Raw genomic sequence first — 8083 nt, 5'->3', positions numbered from 1 at the left:
GCTGAAAGCAGGCTTCTGGCCTTGTTTACCCTACTGTATTTGAAACAATGCTGCGGTCCTGCTGGCTGAAGCCTGGGGTTTTGTTTAGCTTCTATTTTTGTAACATATTTGCTTAGAGTGCAGCTGAGAGGCCTACAGGGCAGGCGGGGAAGCTTGGCTTCCTCCATCACTAAAGCAAGCAAGCCTCATGTTAGCTTTCAGTTGCCTGGCTGCCGGCCGCCATCTTGACTCTGTTAATTTGCATATTGCCCTGATTAGCCAATGGGAAGGGTAGCGGTCGTACACCAATTACCATGTTTCTCTTTTATTAGATAGGATACTGTCTAGAGCTATATACATAAAGATTCAATTTCTATTCCTAAGGGCTCATGCAACAGGGTGAGGATCTAAGAGAGGGAGGGAACAGAGACAGAAATTGATAGTGATAATACAGAAACCCTTCCCCCACCTTTTAAAAAGTAAAAGTTTTTCCCCCCATGAGAAAAGTAAAGGTATCATCCATTTACTTATTTAATCAGAAAACATTTGCTGAATGCCTGCTTCTTATCAGGCCTCCTACCAGGAGCTGTGTCTACACTTAAGGAGCAGCCTGAGGTAATGCCAGGAAGATCAGAGAAGCACATTGCCCTTTCACCTTGTCCTCTGGGCAGCAATCCTAATCCTTTTGGGTTCACAAGAGAACATGCACTGGAAAGGGAACTTCAAAAGGAAGCAGATCTGCAGTGTAAACATCACTTTCAACTGGACCAATCATTTGTCTCCCTTTGTCACTCAAGACAGTAAAGCGGTAACTCACTGATATCCAGACATCTGTGCACATATATACCTGCTTTTTTGTTTATCAAGCACTCCCCCTACCCATACTTTAGTTTGATGAATCATATAAAAAAAGGGGTAAACTATTTGGGTAAATGTAAATATTCTAAGTAGTAAGGAACTGCTTAAAATCATTGTATGGAAAATGAGATGAAGTAGTTTTTAAAAGGTAGATTTTATGATAATAACTAATCTTTTATTGTATTTATGACTTGCCAGGCACTGTTTTAAGTGCTTTGCAGAAATGAACTCATTTGATCCTCAAAAAAAACCCACAAAAATCCCCCCAAAAACAATGGATTGGGTACTGTTATAATCTCTTAAAAATTTGAGAACCAGGGCATGGAGAAGTGAGTCTCTTGCCTAAAGTCACCCAGCTAGGATTTAAACCCAGGAAGTCTGTCTACAGATTCTGGAACTCAAGCTTTGCACTGTTTCCACAGGTACAGCTACATGAATATATATACTTAAAAAAACGATCAGGAGGATGCACACTAAACAAAACCATGGTTGTCGTTAGGCAGCATTAATTCAACAATACATTAGCAGCAATATTTTAGGGTTTTTCCCCCCAAAGGGAGTGATTTTTGTTACTTCTGTTTTTATAATTTAAAAAATATTTTAAAGATCAATTTTGGGGTCAATTTAAGTGTTTTGAATAAAACTACTACCTTATGCTCTTCTAACTTTTACACTGACCTTGGCATCATTAAGAGCAGGACTGTGTTCATCTTTCCTCTCGGGCAGGCTCATGACCTCTGATGAAATCTTATTTCAGAGAGTAGATGAAAAGTTATCTCAGATTTTTATCTGAAACAATGGGAGGCATATTAAAAATATTATACTTCATGGCTGAAATGCTTGTCAGTTTAGAAACTGAAGCCCAGGTGGCCATATGAGATGAAATATTAAGTACTGAATAAAGAGAGATCTGTCATTTAATTATGAAAATGAACTAAAACTTTAAAAATCTCACATGTACCAACAATTACAAAATAGTACTGTATTAGGGTTCACCAGAGACACAGACCAATAGATCGATAGATAATGAGAAAATACTTTAAGGAATTGCTCACACAATTGTGGGGGCTGACAAGTCTGACATTTGTAGGACAATCCAGCTGGAAATCAGGTAAGCGCTGATGTGCAGCCTTGAGTCCAAAATCTACAGGGCGGTCCGCAGGCTGAAAACTCAGGCAGTTCTCTGTTGCAGTCTTGAGGCAGAATTGTTTTTTTGGGAAACCACACTCTTTGCTCCTATTGTCTTTAACTGATTGGATGAGATCCACCCAGATTATGAAGGATAGTTTTACTGATTGTAAATGTTAATTACATATATCTAGACTAGTGTTTAACCAAACAACTGGGCATCATGGAGTAGCCAAGTTGACATGTAGTTAACCATAAGTAAATTCCAATTTGAACTAAGTTCTGACTGCTCAAGAATATGTTAGATATGTAAGATTTTTACATTTAGGATGATTGAAATTTTAATTTGCTTTAAGAGACCCAGTCATGTGAGGAAAATCTTTGAATAGTACATTTGCAATATATTTAGCTATTCTAATCATTAGCTGGGGTTTTTGTTTGTTTTGTAAGAGAACATTTATTTGGTAATCACAGAGGTATAAGTAATTCCTAGAAGAAATGGACTTAGGAAACAAGTTATAGAGGTAAAGGAAGGGCCCTTGGAGCTTGGGAGTGAGGAAGCCAATGTTAACAAGCCTAGGGCAGGGAGGGGAAAGGGAGAGGAAAAGGCACAGGCCTGGGTGTACTCCCACTGCCAGGAGAGCGAGCACCCTAGTCATTAGTTTTGCTTAATACAAGTTGGGTTATGAGATGATTCTGAATTATTTTATGGCAGTTGAAATAAGGTTAACTAAAACAATGTGGACAAATCTTTGAAGCTAAATGGTACTGAATTCTTTGTTGCAATGTAGCATTTTCAATTTTGCTCCTAGAGTTAACATATGCACGATATGTTTACTGTTCTGAAATGAAGGTGCTCAGTAATGAGGTGTTCTCAATTTAATATAGTCACATCATTCCATCTTTGAAATCTCATCCAGCGATTAAATTATGCAAATGATTTCAGGATAACCTCCATTTCATGGGAGTCCAGATTCTAAATAAGTTGAGTTGGGCATGTAAGAATATTAATAAATGTGATCTATGACTCCTGACATTATAGCTGAACTTTAATAATGTATTAATGCTATCCCTAAATAAATCAATACTTTGTTCCTGATTGACTGTGGGAAACATTTTTCAGATTTAGGACTATCAATTTAACAAAAGGTTATTCCAATTGTTACTTTAAATTAGAAAATTATATGCCACCTGAAAAGATACTTAAATGTCTTTCTACCTGCCAAGTAGATGAAGGGAATATGTAATATATGTCATGGAGTTGATGGCCTTTATCTTGTTCTCACCTGTGACGCAGATACTGTTAGTCCCTTTTAACAAATGAGGAAAATGAGGCTCAGAAACTTGCTTGAGGTCACCAAAAAACAGCACACCTGCTTCAAGGCTTAAACACTTTCCACTATAGACACAGCTAAAACACAGAAGGAATTAACAGTTTGGTCTTAGATTTCTCACATAAAAGGCTATGTATTCCTCTTATCCTGCTTTTCTCTTTTAGCACAGTTGTGAGGGCATAGGTATTCCCCGACAAGTAAGGCATTTCTTCCCAGGCAAATGTAGTAGGCTGGACTGTCTTCATTATACTTTGATTACATTGCAGTGTCTTTGGCAAGATCAAACTTAAACCTGCTTCTCACTTCAATTTGTCTTTTTCTAAATAATCATTGAAATAGACCAGGAGCTGCGGTGTGCCTCTGATGCAGTGGTGGGGGCAGAGGGTGGAGAGTGGGAGGACATTGTGGAGGAGAGCAAAGGACTCCCTGGGTGGGATTTCAAAGGCACTGATGAGTGCTTTTAGTTATGAGGAAAATAACTGGGAGTCCTTTCCTTTTCTCCGTTTTTCTTTTCATTACCCCAGAGAGCCTGTAAGCTGTAGTTGCTGCAAAACAATTTCGACTAGCTAGTCACTCAGGTCTGGGTTGCACTGCAGCCAGATGTCAGGTAGACAAATCTGTGCTTTGCAGTCATACAGCATTGCTAGATATTTATAAGATGGCACAGTTCTACCCTTGAATTATATTCATAAACTGATAGGATACTAGAGATCATTTAGTCCACTGGTTTTCCAACTTTATTCTTTAAAAAACATATTTTTATTGATTTCAGAGGGAGAGGGAGAAAGACCAACGATGAGAGAGAATCACTGATTGGCTGCCTCCTGCACGCTCCACACTGGGAATTGAGCCCACAACCCAGGCATGTGCCCTTGACTGGATTTGAACTAGGGACCCTTCGGTCCACAGGCCAATGGTCTATCTATCCACCAAGCCAAACTGGCGAGGGCTCTTTTTTTTATAGCACAAAAACTGTTCAAATTCCTTGATATGGTTTAATTTAAAAAGACATGAGTTCTTTCACAGCATAAAATGTGGGCTAAAATTTTAGGTTGCTGAAAAATTCTTTACACAAGGAACAATTATCCTCCTATATAATAAAAGGCTAATATGCAAATTGTTCCCTTGACCGGGAGCCCAACCGCTTGCTGTAATGTGTGCTGACCACCAGGGTGCGGCACAAAACGTGCCAGGTGTTGGCGAAACACTGCTGGCAGCAAAGGCACTGCCGGCCCCAATGGGCCCCAACAAGAGCAGGGCTGTGGCGGCAGGATGGTGGAGCAGGTGAGTTGGCAGCACCAGGCCAAGGCGGGTGCAAGTGGGGGTCCGATCACCCTGCCAATTGCCCCGCAGACAGCGACCAGCAGCGGGGAGCAGGGCTGCTGTCTGGTTCCCAGGTGCTGAGGGAGCTGGGTGGGGGTTCTGATCCAGATAGATCGCCCTGCAGGCAGGATGGCGGAGCAGGTGAGGGGGTGGCACCAGGCCAAGGCAGGGTGCCAGGTGGAGCTGCAGGGCTGTAAGGCTGGTGGCACGGGCTGGGGCTCAATCCCCACAGGCCATCCCAAGGGATGCCACCTGTGCAGGAATTCATGCACCGGGCCTCTAGTTCAATATAAAATGTTAATTATATATATTTTTAAAACCTTGAAATTCTTATTTGCAAATCCAACAAAAACGAGCTGTGCTGCTCCTAGGCTCTCTTCTCAGTCCTTAATGTTTGGAGCTGCCATTTAAAAACTATCAACATTAGCCTACCCTCTCATTTTAGTTATTTAACAAACATTTTGTGCAAATACTAGGTATCTAGCACTATATGAAGCTTAGGAAAAACATTGGGCCTAAAATATGAGTATGCTCTGGTCCATGGCTTATTGAGGAGACAGATGATTACAAAACAACATAGTAAAATTTAACAATAGGACCTGTGATGTTATGGGGCCTGGTATCACTGAGTCTCTGAAACTGAGCAAAAGAGCTTAAAGGGCAGTTCACTTGGAAAGAGTATAATCCAGACTAAAGAATGGACTTTACCCAGGGTAAGTAGCTAGGGGTACATTCTGGAAGGTACAAGTTGTTTTATGCAGCAGATAATACAGCGAGAAGTGAGAAAAGGGCCTATACCATATCTTGATTCTTCAGGAAATAGGGAGTCCTGGAAGGCCTGTAAATAGGGAAACAAGGTAAAATGTATGCTTTAAATTGCCAACAGGGACTATGAATTTGATGAGAACAAGAAGGGAGGTAGGAAGGCCTACCTGTAGCTCTTTGACAGAATATCAAGAGCAGGAGCATATTGGGGAAAACATTATGCATTCGTTTCAGGTAGAGATGCCCAGCATGATTGGATGGATAGCTCAAGTCTGAATCCTTGGCGAATAGAGTATGATCCTGTATACATAAAAAGGGATGGAGAGAGATGTAGGAAAAGGTTAACTTTGCTTAACTCTTGATTTTGGGTAAATTCTTATTTTCATAATCCTTCTCTGTACACTGAGCATACTTTATAACTAGGCTAAAGCAGTTATTTTAGTTTTTAAACTTTGCTTTACCTCAGTTTTCTTTAAGCTAAATTGACACCATGCCCTATATGGAATTTCCTGCATTTTCATTCAAAATTTTATTTGGGAACAATACTATGTACTAGTAGCCATTAAAATCATGCTTTCAAAAGAAATATGCAATTATTTATCAGTCTTCTTACATTGAACTTCATGATTTTGTATAATTGGGTCCTATGCAGACACAGCAAGATAGAAAAATCTCTTGGGATTAAACCAGTATTCATGGCACTTCAAGTACTCTCTTGAATGGAGTAATCACAGGCAACCCAATTTGCTCCGTCACGGGTGATGGTAGAACAAATGCAAAGCGCAGGGTCTCACTGTCTGACACAGGAGTGTGGTGAGGAGACACAGGCTTTTCTGACGCTGCCTGAGGATGAATCTTCTCTGAAAACAGTAAAGAAAAGGTTGGTGGTCTTTAATTGAACTCTCTTGCCACAACAAATATATCATAATCTGTGTGATTAATATCACCTACCAAATTGATACCTGATCTTTATGAAACATACACAAAAGCTATCGATGAGCATTTGCTTTTAATTCACTAGACAAAAAAGACCCATCACTGTAATATTGACTTATTTCCACTATGCTCAAAGCAACTTAACAGCATCTTAGAGCCCTAATCGGTTTGGCTCAGTGGATAGAGCATCGGCCTGCGGACTGAAGGGTCCCAGGTTCGATTCCGGTCAAGGGCATGTACCTTGGTTGCAGGCACATACCCAGTGGGGAGTGTGCAGGAGGCAGCTGATCGATGTTTCTCTGCCATTGATGTTTCTAACTCTCTATCCCTCTCCCTAACTCTCTGTAAAAAAAAAAAAAAAAAAATCAATAAAATAAATAACATCTAGAATTACTATGAGGAAAACATAACCTTAACCCCACATAAGTTTTTAAAAATTTGCCTGTATCTGAATGGGTTTATTTCCATGTAGAAGTAAACTACTAGTAGTTACTGACTAGTACACACAGTATAGATTTAACTTGGGAACCTATGCTGACTTGGAGATGCTATCAAAATATAAAAATCTGCCCTAACCGGTTTGGCTCAGTGGACAGAGCGTCGGCATGCAGACTGAAGGGTCCCAGGTTCCATTCCGGTCAAGGGCATGTACCTTGGTTGCAGGCATATCCCCAGTAGGAGGTGTGCAGGAGGCAGCTGATCGATGTTTCTCTCTCATCGATGTTTCTAGCTCTCTATCCCTCTCCCTTCCTCTCTGTAAAAAAATCAATAAAATATATTAAAAAATGATTAAAAAAATAAAAATCTGAGCAAAAATTAATTTTCAATCATATAGATTTTTATGTGAAACTGATTTTTAACTCAGGAAGTTTTGGGAGTGATACAAAGTGAAATACAGGGAATCAAATCCAAATTATCCAAGGAAAAAGTTCCATTTCTCTTTTAAGTGGATGTCAAAGATGTACAATATAATTTGAAAAATCAGTGTGGTATTTCCCAAACATGCCTATCATAAGAACTGCCCTCAGTACTTTAAAAGAGTCTGAGACCTGTTCTCTTTCGATTCTAGCCCAGTGGGTGTAGGTTTAGACTGGAATCCAAGGTTTTGTATTTTTAGCATCCCAAGTTGTTCTAATAATCAGGCAAGTTAGGGAAATAGTGGCTAAGGGGAAAACAACAGCAACAACACCATCACAGCTCCCGTCCCCTTACTCAACACCTGCCCAACACACTGCCTGAAAATTAGAAACATTCAACTGAAAATGAAGAATTGTCTGTAGAACACAGTTTATTTTGAGTCCAAAACACAAAATTACTCATTTTTCTTAACATACTATATAATTTTCACTGCATGAATATTTATGGTTTCTGTATTCACAAGTGTATATTTCTGAACTCAGGCTCAAATGATTCATATATATATGAATATGTGTATTCATATATATATTCATATAATATATATATTAATACAGAAGACAAATACTTTAACAAATTTGTTTAGAAAATATTTTACATAAAAACACACAAAGTATTTACTAGCATTCTTCATCTTTACAACCAGTCTTCAGCTAAGATTTGGCTGAAGTCCATTTTCTACAAAACATTCCAAGACTGAATATGATAGAATGTAGTACAGTAAGTCCTCACTTAACATTGTTGCTATGTTCTGCAACTTTAAATGACATATAATGAAACCAGTTTTACCACAGGCTAATTGATATAAACAACACAAGTTTCTATAGCATCTCCTCAACCTTATA

The 8083-nt window shown here is 39.3% G+C and overlaps 1 long non-coding RNA gene across 1 annotated transcript in view; it reads right to left on the bottom strand.

Annotated features, from left to right (window-relative positions):
- Positions 1-2421, bottom strand: part of LOC107182931 — a 7682-nt gene extending 5261 nt beyond the window's left edge. Inside the window, exons 1-2 of the long non-coding RNA XR_001513692.1 lie at positions 1893-2421; positions 1516-1626 (exon numbers count right to left, since the gene is read on the bottom strand). This is a non-coding gene — a long non-coding RNA (uncharacterized LOC107182931). The remainder of the gene's footprint in view (positions 1-1515; positions 1627-1892) is intronic.
- Between the last annotated feature and the right edge of the window lie 5662 nt (positions 2422-8083).

The sequence above is a fragment of the Myotis davidii genome, unplaced genomic scaffold (genome assembly GCF_000327345.1).
Source record: "Myotis davidii unplaced genomic scaffold, ASM32734v1 scaffold438, whole genome shotgun sequence".
Classification (NCBI taxonomy): domain Eukaryota; kingdom Metazoa; phylum Chordata; class Mammalia; order Chiroptera; family Vespertilionidae; genus Myotis; species Myotis davidii.
This window is presented reverse-complemented; position numbering and strand designations above follow the sequence as displayed.